The 23,893-nt window shown below is 39.2% G+C and overlaps 1 protein-coding gene and 1 long non-coding RNA gene across 27 annotated transcripts in view; one reads left to right on the top strand and one right to left on the bottom strand.

Moving 5' to 3' along the window:
• The first annotated feature begins 328 nt into the window (after positions 1-328).
• The window catches only part of Arhgef33 (Rho guanine nucleotide exchange factor 33), a 191,438-nt gene continuing 167,873 nt past the window's right edge, over positions 329-23,893 (top strand). For 8 of the 25 annotated variants that reach the window (XM_087216119.1, XM_021253756.2, XM_021253755.2 and 5 more), the window contains exon 1: positions 6,176-6,353. The gene's annotated coding sequence lies outside the window, so the exon portion shown is untranslated. Of the gene's footprint in view, positions 474-6,174; positions 6,354-11,422; positions 11,650-16,057; positions 17,342-23,893 lie in introns of those variants that run through there. The other 17 variants (XR_015453001.1, XM_087216118.1, XM_087216125.1 and 14 more) reach the window with 6 other exon arrangements.
• LOC147827012 (uncharacterized) lies at positions 1,945-15,779 on the bottom strand. 2 transcript variants are annotated; one of them, XR_015453004.1, is made up of 3 exons: positions 13,303-15,779; positions 2,653-2,739; positions 1,945-2,309 (listed from the first exon to the last, which is right to left on the bottom strand). It is a non-coding gene; the product is annotated as an uncharacterized LOC147827012 (long non-coding RNA). The 2 variants fall into 2 exon arrangements; XR_015453005.1 differs by lacking the exon at positions 13,303-15,779 and adding an exon at positions 3,296-6,041.

The raw sequence follows: 23,893 nt of genomic DNA, 5'->3' as shown, positions 1-23,893 counted from the left end.
TTTTAGGGGCCAGGACATAATACAAACTCAAAACTTCTGGAAAATAGAGAAAAATATCTATATTACTACAAACTCAATTTTCCCTTGTATTTTTCTTCAGATTACTTAAAGTAGCAAGATAGGTACCTCGCTCTTAAAATGTTTAACTTTTTGGTATATTACTTTCTTTTCAATATATGTTTTTATTTTTCTAAGATACCAAAATCATTCTTGTTAAGCAATTTTCTTCCTTTTTACTCCTTGAAACTAGACACAGTTAAGTTACTTGATTAGTTGATGCTAGAATTTGACCTGGAGCTTATATAATTAGAGGAGACACTTGTTTTCCTCATTTAAAAGCCTGTTAGCATATGACAGTCTCGTTTCAGGGGAAGTCAAACCTCTTTACTGCTTCTTTTTATAACCTTTAAATTAATCTGGAATTCAGATAAGCCTTGATCTGAGGATGATATAACCACAGCAAGCAACATGGGGTAAGTGTGTTCTTTCATATGCTTTATGAGGCATTGAAAGGAAAATATTTTTATAAGAGAAGAAAATTCATCCACCCTTACCATAAGCTATACTGATTTAAATTCAAAATATGATAACAATTATTTAAGATAGTCATTCAGATACATAACTGTTCATTCAAAAGTTATAGCAATGTGTAAAGCATTCATTCATTTCTTTGCTTAATTTTTATATTATGTCTTAATCTACCTTTGCAGGTTGCCAGCTAATGAAATATTTGGGGAATATTTGAAGTAGCTCTGCATATTTACATATTTAGTTGCAACTGAGTTAAATTTCAAGAGCAATCTTAAAGAAAAGATAATAGAAGTCTTGGTTTATAAGGCTGCCTAAATCCAACATGTATGTGCCTCTTTGGGATTAAGAATAATTAAAGAATGAAAAAGATCAGGATGGTGGGAAATTGATTTATGCCTTGTAACAAAGAAAAAGGGTAGAGGATTCTGCAACTTCTTCATGCACAGAAAACGTGCTGATTATTTACATGGAGACATGTCTTTGTGAAACCTGATTCTAAATACTTCATGAGGTTTTAGGAACATGATGAAAAGAATTGGGTTTTATGTAAAAATTTGTCATTCTTAAGAGGAGAATTTTGTTACAATTTGTATTGGAATTGTGACTTTTTACATCCTAAAATAGTAGTATATTCTGAATCTATAGAAATTTGTCATTGTATCACCCTTTTATCTTTTTCAATCACTTCCTTCAAAATCACTGCTGCAGATAATATAACTGTTTCATTGAAGGCTACTTTTGAAAGATTCACCATAAAGGATCAGAAATTTATACTAGAGAAAAGTTTTTTGATACACTTATTCTAAACAATGTCTACACATTTAGCTAATGTCTACATTTTTGTTGATAGCATGAGCCCGAAGAAGCAAGTTAAACCATTTGAAAACTCATAGGCTTTTGAAAGGAAGGTCATAATATTGTTTTGGTTTTGGTTTTTTGGTTTTTTTGTATCGGGGATCAAACTCAGGACCTTGCACTTGCAAGGCAGGTACAGTGCCACTGAACTAAATCCCCAGCCCTATTGTTAACTTTTGATACAAATATAATGATGTGTTTTGAAGCTAAAAGTGAAAAGAGAAGTGCCATGCACAAATAGTACCTGCATTTTGGTTATTTTATTTGAAACAGAATTGATGAGATTCCATATTCTCTTTAATCTGCCTCCTTCCTTCCCTCTTTTGTGTATACAACAATGTGCCTCGACATAGCAAGCCTGCAGTAAACGCTACTCTGAACTGTTTAAGTCCCCTCCGTCCCTCCTTTCTTTCCTTCCTTTCCCTCTTCCTTTTTTCCTTCCTTCCTTCCCTCCTTCCTCTCTCTCTCTCTTTCTCTTTAATGACAGCAGTTCTTAACCTTTTAGAGAGGTCGAGGATTGGTTTCTTCTGAAACCAGTCCACCTTTTCTGAAGGAAATAAAAAAGGAAAATCACACAAAATTTTGGAAACAATTTCAGGAAATTTACATGTGGCCTGAAACCCAATTCATGGACCGCCCCCCCAAGCAAAGAACATTTGATTATGATTTTAGGGCTAGAGTATAAGTTGTTCAATATTCTTCATAGTTTCTAGATTTTTATAAAATGTAAGAATCTTTAAGTTAATAATTCTTGTTAAGCTTTTCTCAGGGACAGGTTTGAAATACTTATTTATTGTTGTTCCCCCCCCCCACACACACACAGTTTGTGTAAAAGCAAAACCCAATTTAACCAATATTTGTCACATTAGCGCTGTTGGTTCCCGAGGACTTCATTAATCACTTGTGCCTCTTGAGAGCACCACCTTTGTTGTCACAGAAGAAAAAGAATCCTCATTATTTTATCTATAAGCCACTTTCCATGCCCCAAATAAGATAAACTAAACAAATTATAAGCTGCTAAATATTACACAGGATACTTCTCTAATTGGTAGGCTAATATGGTAGGCTTATAACTTAATTTTTGTTTGTTCCTCCCTTATTAATAAGATGTTAGTAGGTATTAAGACCTATTTAGGTCTTCCTAAAGCAGTTAGAAAAATAAAAAGAGAAAGTAGCAGTTGATCAGATGCTCAAATTTACCCATTTCAGAAAATCTCTAGAATTTATTCCCTGAGAACAAGGGATTTGTCTTGGGGACCTACTTACCTCAAAGCTATTTGAGGATACTATGTCTGTGTGGGTCTGTGTCAGCCCTTTCCTCTTTTCCTCGGGCTATGCTGGCATGGTTTTAGTCTGCAATGAAGAGGTAAATTTTAGAAAATTCTTACGTTCTCTAAAAAGCCTCGTCCTCCTAAATTTTCTCTTACGGTGTGTGTGTGGGTGTTAGAGATGGAACATAAAGATGAGTAAAGAAGTAAGTTGTGAGAAGTGGAAAAACCTTATATGTAAGATGCCCTGCTACCTGGTATTTACCATGACAACTGGGCAAAGGATAAAGAAAACAATTTTTCTTTTGGAGGGAAGCGGTTGGCAGTGCTGAGATTCTTTTCAATATTCTTTCCCCCCATCTCCTAGTGAGACAGAAACCACGAGGGGACAAAAGGTAGGTGTATTCCTGGGGCCCCAACTCAGGCTCTGTGGCCCCATTAAAGCATGGCATGTGTTTTTTCCTGTGCTTACTTTCCCTAACAGTCTTATCAACCTCAACAACCAGGTGTGTCATGAAAGCAAGGACAGCTTCCGAATAGCATCTCTAAGAATAAACTAGAGGAGAGACTGAAACTGTTGGGGTTCACCACTGAGGGACCGAGGGCAAACCCACCCCCAGGCTTTAACTTGTTTCTCTTACACGTCTTCTTGCACACACCTCCCGCTGCGTGTTCCCGTCCTTATCACAAGGCAGGGTGTTTGTACAGAAGGAGTGTGCCCTAGAGAGAGAACAGTCATTCCCGGGATAAGCTTTGCACGGAAAAAGAAAACACCCTTTGAAACTATGCCCAGGATCCCAGAAAAGTCCCAGACTTTAGCTCCTCTCTTCTACTCTGCACAGAGAAAACAAAACAAAACAAAACAGGGCGGGAGATTTAGCTCAGTGGTTCTGCCGCCTGCCTCACAAGCACAAGGTCCTGAGTTCAATCCCCGGTACCAAAAAAAGAGAAAAATCAGGCTGGACTGTTAACAAAAAGCAGGACAAAAAGCAGTGGACATCGGAGAAAAAAGCTAAGGCTCTATGAAGACTATAGACTGAACACACTCATTATTACGGTCTATTCAGTCTATTCAGCCTTTTAGTTTTAGTTTCCCAGTTCAAATAAAGCTTAATTTAAAGCATTCTTTTATGAAGATAGATATTTTCCACTTCTGAATCTGAGAGTTACAGATCAATGCTTTTTCTTGGGCAAAGCATACATATAGCTCACACAGTAATGCAGTGGCTTCTGTGACCTCCTTTCCTCTCTCTCTCTCTCTCTCCCTCTCTCCCCTCCCGATCGCCTGACCCTAACCCCCAATGTACTGCCACCACACCCAGCTCTAAATAGTCTCTTTTCAAATTCAGGTCATCTTATATTTTGGGGAGTTGTTAAAGATACCTACTCACTGGCCTCTTTGCAGCTGACCTTTCTCTGAAGTGCCAAAAGGGCCATCTTCCCAAGCCCTGATCTTGTTACTTCCCTGTTCAACAACTTCTGGTGGCTCTTTATTCTCTCCATCTGTCCTGAGTCTGCCTTAGGTCTAGATTAGCATCTTCTCTATCCTCCAGGTTCTCTAGGGTCCCTAGATCCACCTATGTCTTTGGTATGTTCTGTTGCTGGTCCTGTTTTTACCATTTTGTGCAGAGCCCAGCTTAAATCCTGTCTTCTTCATGAAACTCTCTAATATCTACTAACACTCTCAAATACTGTCATCTTAGTGAAAGCTTCTCCTCTGAAAGTTTAGGCCCTTTCTACGTTTCTTAATGCATTTGATACCCATCCTGTGTTATAGTTATTTGTGTGATTCATCTTTCCTATTAGATTATAAGCTCCTTGGAGCAGAACAATATCATTTTTTGTATTTCAGCACCTAGCATATTGCCTTTAACATGGGATGTGCTTAATAAATACTTGTTGAATTCAAAAAACTCTGTCTTCCTATAATCCACAAAAAGCTGAAAACTCAATTTTAGCTGAACTTTCCTTTTTTCTTCCCTCAAAAGAGTGGTCCTGCTTTCTAAGTTCCTAGCTAAGAAGCTCAAGTGAGTGGGTAGTAATATATGGGTGATGAAAGGGGGGAAACTGTATAAACAAGGCTAGAGAGACATGCTAGAGCCTTTTGAAGAGTGAGGAATTCATTGCTAATAAATAAAAAGTACACAGAGGCACCAAAGAAATGTGGAAACTTTTTCCAGAATTAAAAAAATTGTTCTTGTTTCTGGCTAACTTCTAGAGGGCCAGCATATCAGTGAGGATTGAATTCATTTGTATATGATGGGAAAAAAATAATAGTGACTTTAAACAAGTTAGAAGTGTGTTTATTTTTCTCTTATATTAAAAAAAAAAAAAAGCTCAGTGTTGAGCAGTGCAAGCTGTTAGATCAATTACTTGGTATGTGAGAGCGGAATTCCTTTTGCTTTGCTCTTTAGCCAGCCGTAGTATAACACTTCTTGGTCCAAAAATATTGTCACCCTCCACGTTCTCACTGGTATTAGCCAGCAGGAAGGTGGCAAGGAAAAAAGAAAAAGGTGTGTTCTATCTTTTAGGGAGACTTTTCAGAAGTCGTCTACACTATTTGTGCTTACATCACAGGGTTGGAAATCTGCTCCCGTGGCTACAACTATCTATGAGGGAAGAGGGGGAATATAGTCTTTTAATGATCTACTAAAGGAAAGGGGGTGGGGGATCCTGGGTGGCAGCTATCAGTGGCTGATAGACCCAGAGTCAGGCTTTACATGGCCTCCTTATTCCTTCTGGACCAAGTACAGAATTATGCACAAAAGCAATCATTTCAGAAAACTTTTCAGTGAAGTTAAAGTGGAAAAGAAAAAAAAAAAAAGCCAAGCTGGGAATAAGCATATTTTCACCTAAGATCAAGGACAGGACCCATGACAAAGGTGACTAAGTGAGGCTTTGCCTCCTCTCTCCCACCCCAGCCTTCATCTCCTCAACTCATATAGGCACTGAGAGGTGAGTATTATTATTACAAAGCCAGCCATATAGACCCGGAAAGGGAAGTCCAGAAAGATTCAGAAAATTGGCTTAACTGCCCCAGAAGTTTCAAAGAACGAAAAATAAATAAAACATGCAGCTGGCTTTGGATCTGCTGTACTGCAGACAAAAGTGATATAAATCATAGAATGTTAACCAGATAGATTTGTGCTTATGTTTGATCGTAGAACACCTCAATTAACCTCTTCAGAAAAACTTATTACTAACTCATTTCACTTGGCCTGCGAAGGAGGTGTTTTCATTTATGTGGTACACATAGGAAAAAACTCTCGTCTGGTGGCTTTAGATATTTTAGGGTTAGATAACTGCTTTGGACTCTTCTGACTGCACAAAGCTCCCTAAGCAATGTTGAAGTATTCTAGCTATGCTAAGAATTCACTTTTATCAGTCATCCAAAGATACAAATGCTGAGGTTGTTCTGTCCACTCAATGCCAAGTAACTTTAAAATTAAAAGCCTGGGAGAAATAAGGACTTTTATTTTTGACTTCATATAGTCCTGCCAAATTAGGAATTTTTAACAACAGCGAATTGCATATATAGTAACCTTTAATTACACAGTTATGCGGGGGGAAAGGATGGCATAAAATGCAAGGCGATTGTCATTGCCAATAACATTTTGTTTTTACAGAACTTGTAGAGAAATTAGAAGGAAGACTTCAAAAAATATGGTGTGATGTCTCCCGGTGGGGACAGGGGAGGAGGTAAGTGAAAACTGCAGAGAACTTGTTTCCAGTTAGAACACAGAGAAGCTGAGAGCTTAGTTACTATAAATGGCTTGGAAAATTGTTGTCAATTTCTTTGTTTAAAACCTAGCAAATGTACAAATTACTTAGGGATTTCTTTAGACAAGAGTCAGGGCTAATAGCCACCTTATAAACTGGGCATATTACATCAGATTTTTACTGCCTGTGCGAACACTTACATACAAAATTGAGACCAGAAGGAGCTATATTTTAACTGACTTCTGTTTTGAATGTCTTTGGAGATCACAACAAACAAACAAGCAAACAAATATTAAAAAAGACATTTATTGTGCATTGAACTAATATGTACCAGATCCATACTGTGTGTTGGGCCTTTTCATATAGTAACTACTATATTCATTTTACAGTTCAGAAGCCAAACTCATAAAGATTAATGAACTTTCCCAAGATCATAAAATTAAAGTAGCAGAGCTGATGTACTATCCCAGCTACTTGGGAGGCTGAGGCAGAAGGACCACAAGTTCAAGGCCAGCCTTAGCAAGACTCTGTCTCAAAATTTCAAAAAAGGGCTGGGGTTGTAATTTAGTGGTGGAATGCTTGCCTCATGTGTCCAAGGTCCTGGGACTTAAAGAAAAGAAAAAAAAAAAAAGTAGTAGAGCTAGGACTTAAAGCTAGATGTCTGGCACACTTAAGGAAAAAGTATTATAGTTTAAAACATAATTTTTACATTTCAAAAATAAAAAAGGGTCATTCTAAAGCAAACAAACATGATTAGGACAGACGAATATAAGTAAAATTTGAAAGCCCATCTCACCTATAATCCCATCTTTCTAAACTAACCACTGCTGGTATTTTGTTATAGTTCTTTCCATATCTTTCCTTTTGTCAGGGTAGTTTTCACTCACTCACATTTCCTGTCTACTTAAAAGAAACAGAGGAGGTTAAATTTACTATATCTTGACTAGAATAAATGTTACCTTTAAATGATAACTAAAGCTCTCATTCGGCGAACATCAGACATCTTACTGCAGATATTCAAAGAATAGAACTCACTCTATTTCCTAAGGACTCAAAATTTAGCACAGTGGCATTATTTTTTTTTTTAATTTTGGGGGGATGGATTGAGACAGGGTCTCTCTTTGTAGTTCAGGCTGGCTTTGAACTCACTATGTAGCTCAGGCTGGCCTTGGATGTGTGATGATCTTACTGCCTCAGCCTCCTGAGTGCTGGGATTATAGGAATGTGCCAACATGCCCAGCTCCCGATTTATTTTTGAAGGAGTTATTATGGACTCTTTTGCTAGACTGATGTGAATTCTGAACCCTTTCTCCAGAAGAAAATGAACCTACATAAAATTTTGGATTTATAGATGCCCTGAGTGTATCTGGACTTCTCATCTTATTAGAGTTAATACTTGACATAAGTACTAGTATACAGAGGTGGAGAGATGCTCAGCCAGCACAGAAAAACAGGGCTTAACTGTACTTGAACATGTCAGGGAATACAGGACAGAGAGACACAAGGAATCTTGAAGGACACCAGCAGTCTGGTGGTAGCCCAGTATAGGGGAAGACGTCTGCTGAGGAAACAGCATTAATGGAGCCCAGAGGCCAGAAAGGACAGAGGACCAGGACTGGCTTAGTGAAGGAGGCCCAGCGTGTGTCTGGGAAGGACCGACAGCAGATAAGTCTGTAGAGCAAGATGGAGACCGGATCACAAGGGGGTTTTTCTGTTGGATTGGGGTATTTGAACTTCAGGAGAAGTCACTGAAGGATTTTGATCAAGACTTTGTTAGGAAGGCTAAAAGTTTATAATGAATGTATCACGAAATAAATGTTCTTGGGAATAACAATTTGGATGTTTGAACAAGATATAAAAAGGAAACACATATGCTTGATTCAGATTTAGAGGGGATTGTTGGCTAAATAATATGCTATTAAAAAGATATATTGCAAATCAAATGGAATTGATTGGAAGGCCATTGCCTTTTACAAAGGAAATTGGGATTATAAAGTTCCAAAGCTGTAAGATAAAAGGGCCATATGTAAAACTCAAAATTTGGGCAACACATTGGCCCCTTTGCTGCGGTAAGCTGATGCAAAATCAAGTTAGTGCCAGTCCCTTAGGATGGACCACTCACTCTGGACTCCTCCAGCCTCCTCTGGCCCACTCCAGCACCATGTGGGTTGTCTGGTTTCCCACTGACCCTTTCACATGCAACGTGCAGGAAAGAGAAAGAGGGTACAGTGGGTCAGATTCTCAGCATTTCTGCACTGAGCATGTGCTGCTTTTATGATTGTTTTTGTAATTTAGGTTTTAAAACAAGGCTTACCAATAGTGGCCTAGCTTGTTCGTTTCTATTTGGCGGTACTTAACCTGGTATACCTAACCAAAACTCTAAGTAGTTTCACTCCCTACTTCTCGGCAGTGCCTTCATAAAGTCTCAAAGATATTTCACTTGATGAATATTCATTATTTATTAATAATTAAAATTTTGAAGAGTCAGAAAGGGATTTAACAGGCAGAAATTTAAAAGTACACAGTCAAAGAAATAGAGTATGTACCCTTGAGAGAGAGAGAGATGCATATAGTGTGTGGCTGGGAATATTTATGTATTTTTGGTGGCATTTATGAATCTGGAGGAAGTTTCATCTTGGTCTTGGTTTATAGGGAAAGGATGGTCTACCCACCAAAAGATAACAGCCCATTTTACAGGTGAAAAGTGTAAGCCCCACCAATTACTTTTTTTTTGGTACCGGGGGTCGAACTCGGGTCCTTGCGCTTGCAAGGCAGGCGGCGGAACCACTGAGCTAAATCTCCAGCCCTACCAATTACTTTTTAGATGGATTACTTTTTAGATGGATAACCTAAGATTATTTTGCTTCAAAACATTCTTTGAACTCTCAACATGTTTCTTTAAGATCAAGTTTCTGCCCTTTATTTTATCAACTAAGCTAATCCATGGACTTAAACTATCTTTAAGGGATTTGGGGTATGATGGACCTAAAAGAAAAGAACCATAAACAGTCTAGGGAATACTGATAAATACTGATATGGATAATCTTGGGAACTTTGTGTCCTGGAGTTGCAGCCTTAAATATACAAATTTTTTCCTTGTTTCCCTTCTACCTATTTTTATTTCTTCTGTCCTACCTCACTCCTCCCCCATTTTGATTGCTTATTCTTCAAGTGTGCAGAAGGGCTGAGGGTCTGTTTTCTTCTACCTGCTGCAGGCTGAGGAGAAGCACTGATGCTGCCTACCAGGGAGTGAGAATTCCTCCTGACTGACCTAAATGAGACAAACGAACGGGTTCATGTTTGATGAACCATCATCTTTTTTTTGTTGTTTTTTGGTGGTACTGGGGATCCAACTCAGGGTCTTGTGCTTGCAAGGCAGGTGAGGTGCCACTGAGCTAAATCCTCAGCCCACCATCATTTTCTCATAGTCTGGGGAAAAGGACAAGAACATTAGCAAGTCATTGATGCTTAAGCTTCATTTATAACTATGTTACATAAGCAAGGGCTAAAAATTAAAAGCAGAATATTGATGAAGATTAGCTCAAGAAGTTGTAGAAGTTAGACAAAATTAGGCAGCATTTGGTATAAGCCTTTTATTTTCAGTAATAACCTCTATTTGTCCAGAAATATTAATCCAAGTACAAGTAGAATTTAAGAGTATATAGACTCTTCCCTGCTTTGTCAAAGAAATCTAATGTTCTATTTATTTATTTGTACCAGAAATCGAACTCAGGGTCTTGTGCTTGCCAGGTAGGTGCTGTGCCACTGAGCTACATCCTTGGCCCTGTTCTCTTATATCGACTCTAACAGTGGTGAAGGAGTATGCAAATAAACACATTGATGTTTTCGTGACCCTTAGGCCATTAAATTCTTTTTACTATAGGGCTCAGAACTTAGATCTGGCCCCTATGTTGTAGATCTGAATACCTTTTGTAGTATCTAAATCCAGATAATATAAACATATAAATTTAGGTGGGTTTTTTTGGTGCTGGGGATCAACTCAGGACCTTGAGCTTTGAGGCAGGCGCAGTGCCACTGAGCTAAATCCTTGGCCTGTATAAATTTAGTTTTACCACAAAGGTAAAAAAGCTTAGTAGCTAGAGTATATTGCCATTATTTTTCTACAGGAACATCTATACAGGAAGCTAAGTCTTTGCCTGGGGGGCACTTGAAAATCCATTAACAGGCCAGGCATGGTGACGCACGCCTGTAATCCCAGCACTAGGGAGGCTGAGGCAGGAGGATCACAGAGAGTTTGAGGCCAGTCTGGGCTACATAGTGAGTTCAAGGGTAGCCTGAACTACATAGTGAGACCTGCCTCAAAACAAAACAAAATAAGCAACAAACAACGAAACAAAACAAAACAAAAAAGAAAGCCCATTAACATAACATAATGCCAATACACTAAGAGTGGTTGAAGAAAATATTTTGAAAGGGTTAGTGGGACTGAGAATCATGACTTCAAATTTTAGGTGCTATAAAGACTTTAAAGAGTAAATTGCATATAATGCATATGTTGTTTTGTGTATAAGATATATCTTATAATTTTTTTCAAATACAAAGAAGCATTTGGTCTTTGCCAGATGGTAGTGTTCTGAAAGACTTTTAGTCTATATATTTGGCAGTGAACTTATGTTAAAATTTACAACTGAGGTGAAATAACATGGATTTTTCACTTTATCCTTTTCCAACTCATTAATTTAAAAAGAATGGTTTTTCTTTCTATTTACTACAAACAAATAAGGTTCTGTGTTGTTTCCTGCAGGAAAAGAAATCATTAACCATAAACAAACCTTAAAATTAAATTAAATTTAAATTTGTGTTGAGTGCCCACTGCAAAAGATCCTCAAACTTTTCATATGTCAAAGGAATTGGACAAAATGATAAGAATGTTTATCTTTCAAGCTCAAGTTAGTTTTGTACTCCTTTCTAAAATACTGAGCATTAAAAATATATGAAAAAATTTTAAATTGTTGAAAATGTAAGTAAAATTGCTACTCCAAGGAGATGTATTATGTTTATACCAAGCTTCAAGCCTAGGGCCCTAGACCAGTAAGACTTGCTAAGTGAAATAAACCAGACACAGAAGGACACTCCTCCGTGACCCCTCTTACATGTGGAATTCAAACACTCAAGCTCATAAAAATAGAGAGCAGGATGGTGGGAACTAGAGACTGAGAGAGGGTGAGGAGGAGGAATGGATGGAGTGACGGCCAAACGGTACAAGTTTCAGTTAGACAGAAGAATAAGTCTTTTGAGATCTATTCTACAGCAGGTAACTATAAATAATAATATATTGTATATTTCTTTTTCTTTTTCTTTTTTTTTTTGGTACCAGGGATCGAACTCGGGTCCTTGCGCTTGTGCAGCAAGCGGCGAAACCACTGAGCTAAATCCCCGGCCCCATATTGTATATTTCTTAAATGTTAGGAGAGTAAATTTCAAATGTTCTAACCACAAGAAAGGACAAGTATAGAAGGAATAGATATGTTGGCATGGTTCAATCATTCCTTGTTGTATACTGTATAATAATATCTCATTGGACTCCATAAACATATGCAATTATAATTTGCCAATCAGAAATTTAAAAGAATTTTTAAAAAACCAGTTACCGGCTGGGGATTTAGCTCAGTGGTTTCGCCGCCTGCTGCTCAAGCTCAAGGACCTGAGTTCGATCCCCGGTACCAAAAAACCCCCAAAAAACCCAGTTACCTTCCAGGGACTATAGATATGAATAAGAAATAGTCCTTGTCCTACTGGAGCTTCCAGTGTTGTGTGACAGACAGATATAGAAACTGCTGCCTATGATTCCCCCCAGGTAGAGATGTTAATAATATGGTATAAGAATGCAGTAGAAGAGGGATTGCCTATATATAACTTGAAGGATCAGGGCAGGGTTCCTGGAAAAGACAGCGCTTGAGGGGCTAGGGATTTAGCTCAGTGGTGCTGTGCTTGCCTTGCAAGCTCAAGGTCCTGAGTTCAATCCCCGATACCAGAAAAGAAAAAAAAGTGCTTGAATTGAGTCTTGAAGGATGAGAAATATTTCACTTTGTAAGGAAAAGTCTTCAAAGGATAGTGGATGGGAGGAGCAAAGGCACGAATGTGCTTGGTGAAAGGCATGAACTGTGATCATCTACACATCCACATCCTACTACTAACTACTATAAAGTTTTATCTGAAATTCCATGAAAGAGAAATCAACAAGTCCAGTCATTAACTACTATATGTAGCAAATTCATATCAACCGATGTCTAACTGGCTATGTGGGGAGCCCCTCCTAGGCAGCCTCTCCAAGGTTCTGGTTAGAAGAGTGGCCCCAGAGGCCATGGTGAGATAGCCATTTGCTGGGCTGGAGAGCTGGGGTTAGTGAGGTGGAGCTCCTGAGATTCAAAATTAAGGCCCTACAGGCAGGAGGATCAGGATATCCAAGGCTGGTAAAAAACCCTGGCACTTGTTCAAACAGGCTTTCCTTCAGTATTCAACATTTCAATGAAGAGAAACTGCTCTTGCTTGAAGGAAGCTTGGGAAAGGAGGCCCTGCAAGGCAGAGCTCGGCTTGCCCTTCAGGATTACTTACAGTTCAGTGCTAGCTGTGCACTGGTTACACCACTCGTCATAACCCAAATCCTGCAAGAGCCAGCCCTGGTGGTGCATGCCTGTAATCCCAGCGCTCAGGAGGCTGAGGCAGGAGGATCACTGTAAAGTCAAGGCCAGCCTGGACTACATAGTGAGTTCAAGGCTGGCCTGAACTACAAAATGAGATCCTGTCTTGAAAAAAAAAAAAAAATCCTCCAAGAAACACACACACACACACACACACACACACACACACACACACAGACGGAGGAACTTATCAAAATATCAATTCAGTTACACATGATTCTTTTCCTTGAGAGAAATCCTGATAAATACAGCTTTGTCCCTCTCACCTTTTCACGGATGTTTTAGCACTTCTGATAAATTGGAGTTCAAGTAGCTCCTTACTGCAGTTCTAAGCTCATGGTTAGCCTCATGGTTGCCTAGCACCTAGATCCTGGTGGGTTCTTTCCTCTGCATTCTTCTTCCTGCAGCGGTGACCCGCTCCTGAGTGGGGCTCACTTCTAAGGTACATGCTTTGGACCACAGAAGAAGCTCAACTGTGGTCCCCACCCTTGAAGACATTTACATCTAGACTGCTCAGGAGCATCCAATGTTTGCTTTTTCTTTTCTCTGTACCGATCTCAGGCTAGGCTGAACTTCCAGCTTTGTCCTGGGCAAAGCTGCAAAGCATAGTAATAACTACTATAGACTTATAATCACACCAGGCACTGAGATAATCAGATTTTAAAGAGGGTCAGTAATTTTCCCAATGCCAACCAGCTAATTAAATCATGGATGTGGGATTCAAATCCAGATTGTTCATATTCAAACCTCACATTCTCCATCAGCACCTCCTTTTGACACCCAGTGTGCCTGGCAATGTTGCTCATAACTGGTGCAGGTATTAGCAGGTAACAAAGTAAGATGTGTTGAGAAAAAAAAAATAACTCTCAGGATCCAAAGAAATAAAGTTAGAGTATTAATGACAAGCACTGACGTTGACCTATTTGGTCAAGGGGCTCAACTGACAGCTATCTTATTCCCCTTATAAGCCCACCTCACTGAGATGGAGACAATGGTGTCACATTCCACAGTTACCATATTTGACAGGAAATCGGTACTCTGTAGTGAACCATTTTAGCTTTTTTTTTCTGTCAAAAGGAGACCTATAATGTAGTCACATCATTTACCCTCTCTGAACTTCATTTTCTTTTTCTTTCTTTCTTTCTTTCTTTCTTTCTTTCTTTCTTTCTTTCTTTCTTTCTTTCTTTCTTTCTTTCTTCTTTCTTTTTTTCTGGTACTGGGGATCAAACTCAGGATCTTGTGCTTGCAAGCCAAGCACAGCACCACTGAGCTAAACCCCCAGCCCTCATTTTATAGAAAATGACAGGGTTTGGCTGGCTGTTCTCTTGTAATCTGTTGGATTTTCTTTACCACTCCACGCTGAATCCTTAGGTTATATTGCAAGTAGTTCTGGTGGGCACAGCAGTGTTTTCGTTTGGTGTTTCCAAACTATGATATTCATTCATTCATTTATTCAACTCATTTTTATTTAGAATATGTGTTAGATCCTGGCTTAAACCTCACAGAATGCAGGGACCTTCTTTTTATACATGTCACAAAATGACATTTAGGAGGAGACTTAAGTTCTTTTTTATCTTTAATATGTGCAGTAGGATATGGTAAATTTGCTAACATTCTGAAGTTGCCAAGAGAGAGGAAAGAAATTGGCCTGGTGGAGATGAATAAGAGCTTGAGCTTCAACCTGGCTTTTTCCCCCTCAACCTTTACATCCCAGAATTCTCAGAATTCTCACAAATGAGCTTCTCTATACTTCCAGGGATCTAAGCATTCTGTTTTGTATGAATTTTTTTTTTTTTTTTGGTACCGGGGATTGAACTCAGGACCTTGCACTTTTGACTAAGCATTCTGTTTGAACATTTTAATAACTTTCCACATGTGTTACATCTACATATTTAGGGCGGGGATTTAGCTCAGTGGTGCCTCGCCTGCCTTGCCAAACACAAGGTCCTGAGTTCATTCCCCTGTACTGCAAAAAACAAACAAACAAACAAACAAAACTTAATTTTTACTAATGGGAATTATGGCTATTAAATAATACATTAAAAAAAACATGATGACTGAATTTATAGGATTCTTAGAAGCAGGGACCTGTTTTTGGTGGTTACTTCCATGTCTCTGTAGTAAGTGCAGCATGGGTGGTCCCTTTTATGAGATGTGAAGCTGCCAGACTTGGTGGAGCATTTTTTTTTTTTTTTGGTACCGGGGATTGAACTCAGGACCTTGCGCTTATGAGGCAGGCGCCAGAACCACTGAGCTAAACCCCCGGCCCTAGGGACCTATTTTTGATGTGAATGTCACATCCGGATTTCAGGTAGTTTGCTGTCTGCACAACAGGCCACAAGGAGAACCTAAGCTAAACCAAAGTAGGGAGGAGTGAGAGTACTAGGTTGGATACTGCTCTCCAAAGTGTGGGTCTGTATTTGCTTTTTTTCAAGACTCGTCCTGCATCTACTGGCTCCTTCACTGTTAACTTGTGATTTGGAGACCAGGGGCAGGCCAGGGGCATGGATTCCGGGGCAGATGAATACAGAACAGGGGCCAAAGATAAGTCATCCAGGTGCTACGAGGAAAGAAAGAGGCAAGCCTCAGATTGTGAGGTTTCTCCAGTGCCTTCCCAAGGGGGCAAAGGAAGAAAAAGATCAACTTTGCCTCACAATCCACAACACTAGATTCTACTGGGTATAGCAAGGGCTAAGCTATTGCACATCATTCTGTTTTACGACTCTGTAACTCTGAAAATGATCTTTAGGACCTAGACAGCATTTAATCCTTTTGTTCTAGTCTCGTAGTCTGTATTTCTTTTGGCCAGTTCTCTCTCCCTTAGTCTCTACCTCCACAACTGCTGATTATCAGAATTTTAGATGAAAGAACACTTAATCAATTAATTATTAATAATTAATTAAATTGGGAGTGATTATGTACTAAGTAGTTCCATTGGCAGTGTTTGGTCATGCTTATTGTCTCAGTCAACCAACTTACTGTTTCTACTCTATATAAGAATATAAAATGGGTACGGTGGGAAAAAATAAGCTTTTTTCTCAAGAAATTTATAATCAACTTAGAAAATGAAATTATTTGCATCAGATAAATAATGATAGGAAGACATGGTTTTGGTTGTAATTGAGTGCTACAGTTATTCCAAGAAAAGAAGGACAATATCTTATTGGGTTGAAGGGAGAAAGTTCTAGAGAGGGATTTACATCTCAGTTTTACTTTGGGGACTATGTAAAGATGTGAAGATTAGGGAAGAGTGAGGGAGCAGACCAGGCAGCTGGGAGAGGGTGAGACAAAGTAGGCGTGACTGAGGAGACTGGGAGATCTCTCATTCACGGGGAACAAGGTCTAGGGTAAGGTCGCGGACATCGTGAAGGAGCTTGGTGCTTGGATTTCATTTTTTTAGACAAGAAAAGACTCTTTGAAGTTTTTGAGTTGGAGCAAAGAGATGATCAAAATGATATTGAAAGGAAACAAATGTAGTAGCAGTGAAAAGGGTTGATAAACCAAAGAGCATTCTCAAACAGACATTTAGGTGTGGGACAGTCAGGTTGAACTAAAGAAGTGACAATCAAAAAGGAAGCAGAAAATTTGAAAACCCTAGAAAGGAAGAGTCACAATGATTTCATGACCGGTAGATCATAGGGTGAGAAGGTCATTCCAAGGTCGTGAGTCTGGCTGACAGCTGGAAAAATCTGAAGGGGAAACTGGAGAGGTAAAGACGACCAAGATAATTTAAACACACTGAGTTTGAGTTGACCATGGAACAGCCAAATGAAGTGAGATGTTCACTGGAAAGAGATGGAAGTTCAACTAGAGAAATTCAGAGAGCAGAAAAAAAAGTCAGAGGAAAAGCTAGTTTCGCTTCCTACCCTTAAAGACTTGAATACTAAAGAATAGCTCAAAGTGCATAGGGAAAGAACTAGGGATGAGAACATTGTGAACTGCTTAGGATAATTTCAGTTTGGGTCACGGAGTTGGTTCTTTTTGGTTTTTGGTTTTTGGTTTTTTTGGAGGGATTGAGCAAAAGAACAGTTATGGGAGGCTCTTGGGACTGGAGGGTGGAAGGGAGGCCACTGGTAGTTATATCACCATATTACTATGTTTCTGAGTAATATTTGGAGACATTCAGCTAAATTTGAGCCTCAGCATTTTAGAGCAACAAGGACTTTGAAAAGCTTCTCATACTATAGATGAGGAAATGGAAGACCAGAGCAGTTATCGGCTTCCCTATGGCTCCATGGTGAGTGAGAAGTCGCGGTCAGATCTCAGTCTACTGTACCTCCTCTTCCCCGACACTGTGGCCAGCAGGTACATTACCTTCTTAACTCTTTGGGGGACATTTTTACTTAAATTTATGGCAGGAAGTCTGATGAAAATGTTCATAGATTGGATTATCAAAAAGCAGAATAGAAGGCCTCTGAAAAGCATTAAATACGTAGCATTGAAGGCAGAATATGATCTGAGGGAGTATATGTGCCCTGTTAGATTGACCTACCTTCAGATAAAGGAAGTGTTTTCCAATGGTATCAGAACAAGATGAGCTGGGAGTGATTCCCTCAGCATGCTTAAGCAGCCCAAGAATTGATTTCAAGTGAGGTTGTTCATATACTTTTAAAAGTTCTGATAAACAGGATTTCTACCTAGCTATCTGGGATGAAAGAAGTTTGTAATTCAGCTTGGAGGAAAGAGTGTGGAGCGCTTTTTCTTTTTTTTCTTTTGAGATGGGGGTTGCCTCAAACTCCTTCGCTCAAGTGAGCCTCCTTCTTTGGGCACCTGAATAGGTGGGACTACAGGTGCATGCCACCATGCCCAGATATTCCATTTTTTAATTAACTTATTCCTGTCCCAACTAGTTAAAAAAGACATTAAAATAATGCAATAAGAGATTTATGAATCCAAATATAGCTTTGGAGCACATGTAACCCCAATGTGTTCTGGACTCTTGATAGAATGTTTCCGCCTTTTTCCTTGTTCCAAACTTTTCAGATGTGGTAAAAAATATTAGTCAGTGGTTGGATTCAGTATGCTTTAGCTTCAGGAAAGGCATGTTTGAAAAGGCTAAAAATAAAGAATCAAACTGGGCCAGGGATTTAGCTCAGTGGCAATGTGCCTGCCTCGAAAGCACAAGGTCCTGAGTTCGCTCCCTGGTATCACACACACACACACACACACAAAAGAATCAACCTAATAATGAATTCATGCTTTTCATTGATTAGTAAAAATATTAAATATTTTCTATCTTTAGGTTTATGCTGCTGGACTCGATAACGACAGGGTATAAGATGATCCTTGCTGCAGCGAGGGTAGATGAAGGAGAATAATCAAAGCAGGTTGAGCAGGACTTGGGTTGGCAGAAAGAGAATGCTTTAGGCAGGGGGATCTGTAGGGACTGAATCCCTAGGTAGGAATGCATGGGGCCAGTGGGTGGACTAGTTCTGAAGGGAGAGGGCCGTGGTATTAGTGGCAAGAGAATACCACTGGCCCTGGCCAAGATGGACACAGGCTGTGGGCTATTTTTCCAACTGAGGTCATAGATTTCTGTATGATTTCCAGTTTCTAGACTCTGCTCACTGAGAGTCTTGGTTCATTGGGAAGTAGTGAGAAACTACAGTCATTCTGAAGATTGGATTTTACTCTATTCTCCTTTCCAGCAGTTCTAAAAGCGCCAAAGGGAGCTTGTAATTGGGTATCATTTCATCTGAACTAAGAAAAACATTCTCCCAGGAGAACCATCAGTAACCTGGTTTCCTCTCTCATCTAAAATAGGCTTTGGTGACTGATGATCTATTTCATAAAGTATACCAATCGGCCACTGATTCAGATCTTGTGAGGTCTGCGACTGCAGGGGGAATATTTCCCTAGGTCGAAGCTTTTTCTATGTGGACTTCCCCCTCTGCAAACAGGGCCATCCGTGGGGTTGAAGGGAACTTTCTCTGGTGTCCAGGGCCCTTTCCCTCTCCAAATCTCCCAGGGGCCTCTCTTGTCCCTCGCTATCCTTCCTCCCTCTCAGGTGAAACTTACCTAGTGAAGGTATAGGGACGGTTGCTTTATTTTCTTTTTAAGTAGATAAATTTATATCTTGTACTGGGGCCTTCTGGCTTTTGCATAGAGTATCTCTTGGATGCTCTTATCTTCCACTCAGGTGAATCCAGGGAGAGAACATGTTTGAAAGATTGAGATTTAAAATAAGAGTCAAAAGATTGGAAAAGAGACGAAGCATATTTTCCTGGGCCAGACTCACAGCCCGTGAATTCAGCCTCACAAAGTCTAGTTCTGACATATCTATGTGCACTAAGCAGTTAAAGGAGACAGAAGATGTTTTAAATGAGGCTTTCTTGGGCCAGGGATTTAGCTTAGTGGAGCCGCTGCCTGCCTCATGAGTGCAAGGTCCTGAGTTTGATCCCCGGTATGAAAATAAATAAATAAATACATACATACATAAATAAATAAATGAGGCTTTCTTAAACTCAGAATAATTATTTCAAACCAGAATTTTGTTTTGTGATAGCATGCTGATGTACTTTTTAAAAAAAATCTAATTGACATTGACAAATATCAACCAAATGAATCCTATGTTAGGTGAACAACAAATTACCATGCCAGCAAAGTGAGGGTAGGAGGATCAGTGATTTTCAATCTGATGTAAAGGACCTTCTATGTGCCTCTGAACTAAAGAACAGCCTTCTTTGTGGGTTTTTTTTTTTGGTATTGGGGATCGAACTCAGAACCTTGTGCTCGTGAGGCAGGTGCAGTGTCACTGAGCTAAATCCCCAGCCCTGCTTTGTGTGTTTTGCCCCTGTTCCCACTGACTCTGTGCACACTGGGGTTGCTGGCAGTGACTGGGTATCACTTAGAGTTAGCTTTGGTGTGGGAATATTCACTGGGAAATCCTGCGTTCTCTTGGTTCTTCAAGCCTAGTGGCTGGAAACTATTTCCAACCAGTGGAACTTTGCTTGATAGAATAAAAGGGTTTTTTTTCTTTTTTCCTAGTAAAAATCATCTCTTCTCAAGGCCAAACTCTTTATTGTAAGTTTACAATACCCACTAACACTTTATTGTAAATTTGAAGAAATTTGCTGGTAAGAAGCATGTTTCCCTGGTGGTCTATTTGCATAAAAATTCAGGTCACTTCCTTCAAACATTTGTTGACAGCATTTTTGAAAACATTTGTGGGAAGACTGATGCCAGGAGCAGGGAGCAGGAAGGTGAATGAAATGGCCTCACTGCTCCTTCTCTGCTCTGTCAGGTCGCTGAAGATGGGGTGATGGCCTGAGGACCTGGCTCAGTGGCAGGAGCCACCCTGTTTTGCAACACCCATCTTTGTGAAAATGTTAAGGAAAAAGCTAACTCAAAGGCCAACCACTATTTTCCATATAAGACTATTTATTGTTTGGGATGTCAGTGGCAGAGTCCTATTAATTTATTGCCATTACCATTTAAAGTTGCTATGTGTTCAAGGATTTTTTTTTTGGAAAGTGGTATAAAATGTTACATTATCTTTGAGAAACCCTCATTTTATTTTATTTTTTTTTTAGTTCTTTTATTGGTACATTTTAGGTATACAATACATTTACATTTATCATTGGGTGTTTGTATCTGTGCATGTGTATCTTGGTTCTTTTTCTCCATTACCTGTGCACCCTTCACCCCCTCCACCCTTCCATAGATTTCATTTCCATTTTTTTTTCTTTTCTCATAGTTTTTCCTTTCCCTCTTTTCCTTTCCCCTTCCCCTCCCTTCACTCCTTCATCTTTGTACCTTTTTACCTATTTCAAATTAACAATTATTCATTTTAATCATTTTAACCCTTGTTTACACTTCCAGTTTCTCACAATAGAGAAGCTATTCGATATTTACACATGCGTGTCCTATTTATTTCACTTAAGAGTATGGCCTCGATATGCATCCATTTAGGTATAAATGACTCTAGTTTTTCGTTCTTTATGGCTGAGTAGTACTCCATTTTATTTTTTAAAAACCCACATTTTCTTTATCCAGTCTCCAGGTGATGGGCTCTTGGGCTGTTTCCAAGCTTTAGCTATTACAAACTGTGCCACTATAAACATAGGCGCACATATATCACTGTGGTATGATTCTTTTAATTCTTTTGGGAAGATACCCAGCAGGGGAATAGCTGGGTCAAATGGGACCTCTAGTCCTAGTTCTTTGAGGTATCTCCATACTGATTTCCACAGTGGTTGCACCAGCCTGCACTGTCACCAATAATGGTGAAGGCTTCCTTTCTCCCCACACCCGCGCCAGCATTTGTTATTTGTTGATTTTTTGATAGCAGCCATTCTTTCTGGGGTGAGGTGGAATCTCAGTGTTGTTTTCATCTGCATCTCTCAAATGACCAGTGATGTTGAACGTTTTTTCATGTATTTGTTTGCTGCTTTTACTTCTTTGTCTGAGAAGCGTCTCTTCATTTCAGATGCCCATTTTTGAATTGGGTCTTTGAATTTGAGGGGGGTCTGATTTTTTTCAATTCTTTTTTTTTTTTTGGGTACCGGGGATCGAACTCGGGTCCTTGCACTTGCGCAGCAGGCAGCGAAACCACTGAGCTAAATCCCCGGCCCTTAATTCTTTATATATTCTAGATAGTAGTCCTTTGTCTGAGGTACAGCTGCTAAAAAATTTTTCCCATATTATAGGTTGTCTGTTAGCTCTGTTGGTGGAGAAACCCTCATTTTAAACACTTGTGGACTTATGTATTATGACGTTTATGTTCTTGCCTTATCATTTGGATTCTAAAGTTCACGTTTGTTTGTTTGAGACAGGATCTCGCTACATAGTTCAGGCTGCCCTTGAACTCACTATGTAGCCCAGGCTGGCTTCGAATATGTGGGAATTCTTCTGCCTCTGCCTCCCAAGTGCTGGGATTACCGGCACGCGCCACCATGCCTGGCTAAAGTTCACACTTCTAAGGGTCATTATTTTCTTGCATTGTTGATTACTGAATTATAGTAATAGATTTATAAGCATCAAGCCATTTTTTATACTTTAAAACAAACTCTAGTGGTCGTAGTGTATTTTGGGGTTTTTTATATTTTATATAGAATATGTGCATATTTACTTATCTAACATAGAGTAGTTTTGGTATCAGAACCTCATAAAATGGATGTAGTGATTTAGATACAGCCTGTTCTCTAGTATAGATTAAATAACACAGTCACTGCTACTTATAAATCCTGTGCTAGTATCCTGAGCGATCTTATTGGGGTGGTAGATATTGATCCTCCCTTTCAGTATCTTCTAAAGAGAGTTGTTCTAGGGGAGTTTTTTAAAATAGTTTTTCAAACAAATTTTAATAATCTATGTTTTCCTAGAAAATTGCCTATTGGATCTAACTCTTAAGAATTATTAGCAATAAATTAAACATAAAACTTTACAAATACTATTTCATATTCTCTGAATTGGTGGTTATGTACCTCTTTTTTTAAAGTCTTACATTGTATTCTTTCCCTTTCAGTCTTTTTGTCATCACACTTACCAGAACACCTTTTTCATTTTATAGCTGGGATTTAGCTCAGTGGCACCACACCTGCCCCGTTTTATAGCTCTATTCAATCTGCTTATTCAAATAGCTACCAGAGTCCACATAGGAACTGATGCTTTCTTTTATGACAGTACAAGTGGTTCCTTATATTACACTGATTTGTAATACCGTAGCATGAAACCGTTTATTTAAAGATGCAGAATAATTCAAAGTCTTACTTGGAGCTACTTCATGTGTGACTTTGGGCAAATAATTGTTCTGAACTCTGGTTTCCATTGGTGTAAAATGAATGGAACATACATCACTGCGGTGCTTAGCATCGCTACGGTGATCAAGTGAGGCAATGCCCCTGAGACTGCCATGAGAACGCTGGAGCTGTCCAAGCAGGGTGTCACAGACACAAAACCATGTTGCTCTCAGACCATGTAGGAAAATAACACATAAGCATGCACTTCTTTCTTCATTTTTAAAGCATTTTTCTACAGGAAGATTATATACACTCCTCTCCGAAAATGTTTACAGGATTTGTCCTGATGATTTACTTTAATTTCAGGGGAAAACATTTCCTTATCCCCCTCCCCCCAACCTAAAAAGTTCTCATTCTACTAAATTAGAAATATGCACTAAAGACCCATTCAATAAAGAACACTGAAGTGGAAATTAACTCAAGTCTGCTTTCAATTAATTTCAATTCCCTGAAGTGCTAAACTTTCCTTTTCTGTCACAGCAGTAATTGGAAAGTAATAGACAATCCTAAGTTTTTGTGATCTTATGTGTGGAGGAGGGTACTCATTCTAGGTCACTCCGGGGGAGGGATGATGGGATTTTGTAGTGTTCTTTAGGTGCCTATTAACTTTATTATTAATTTTTTGATCTAATTTCCTAAAAATTGAACTTTTTGGATAAATGTTCAACATTGCTAATTCTCTATATTAATAATTTTAGAACTTTTGCTTTTAAACAGCAGAAATTGATTTTAAAAGGACATTCTTCCCCCAAAGCTGTAGTATGTGAATCAGATAAGCATAGAGATTCTGGTTGAGGGGATATAGAGGTAGCTCTGTATTCCACCGGCTTGATGGCTTCCTCTCTGTCCCCAAAGCAGGCTCATGAATGCCTGGGGCCTTCAAAGAGTGCAAATTGAAAACCATTGTCCTACATAATGATCAGGCATGATTTAAAAACCAGACGGTGGGGAGGGGGGCGGGGGCGGGGATTTAGCTCAGTGGTTTCACCGCCTGCTGCGCAAGTGCAAGGACCCGAGTTTGATCCCTGGCACCAAAAATAAAATAAAATAAAATAAAATAAAATAAAGACCAGGCTGGGATGCAAAGACCAGGCGGGGATGCAGCTCAGTGGCACTG

Source organism: Heterocephalus glaber, unplaced genomic scaffold, assembly GCF_053883595.1.
Source record: "Heterocephalus glaber isolate CG9 unplaced genomic scaffold, H.glaber_assembly_v1.0 deba00001457, whole genome shotgun sequence".
Classification (NCBI taxonomy): Eukaryota; Metazoa; Chordata; class Mammalia; order Rodentia; family Bathyergidae; genus Heterocephalus; species Heterocephalus glaber.
The sequence above is the reverse complement of the archived record's forward strand: the minus strand, read 5'-3'. Positions and strand labels throughout refer to the sequence as shown.